Source organism: Egretta garzetta, unplaced genomic scaffold, assembly GCF_000687185.1.
Source record: "Egretta garzetta isolate BGI_Z169 unplaced genomic scaffold, ASM68718v1 scaffold46, whole genome shotgun sequence".
Lineage (NCBI taxonomy): Eukaryota > Metazoa > Chordata > Aves > Pelecaniformes > Ardeidae > Egretta > Egretta garzetta.
The window spans coordinates 4,033,564-4,034,101 of NW_009260268.1; positions in this window are offsets into that span (position 1 = coordinate 4,033,564).

Genomic DNA, 538 nt, shown 5'->3' on the forward strand with positions numbered 1-538 from the left:
TCCAGGTTCGGCAGGGTCTCAGCTGAGGATCTGCTTCTTCTCCTGCCTCCTGAAGGGAATATGCACGTCCTCCTCCTGCTGCCCCTCACCAGGCCTCCAGGATGGGAGATGGCCCGGAAGAACCTTTGCTCCGAGACAGCACTTCTACCAGTGCTTACTGAGGATTTTCACCATAGCAAAAACTGCATGTAATGGGCTTGGAGCCACCTGTAGTGTCATGTCTTGGCCAAGCCCCTGTGATAGTTTACTACATCCATATTTAGGCTGAATGAATTCAGAAACATGTCCAGAAGTGGTGGAGGTGATATGATTGTGCACCTCTTGGCCAACCTGTGAGGACATTCGTGTTGATGTCTCGACTTGTTCTCTAATGGGCAGCCTCTGGGCTTTCCAGTGGTGCTTGGCAGAAGCAGCAGCTGCCACTCATGAAGGGATGGGGTAATCAAGGAGAGTCAATCAAGTGTCCAAGCTGGACTCCCACTTTGAAAGGATGACGAGGTTTTTGAGGTGGTTAGGCCAAGAAGCCAAGCTTCCATCA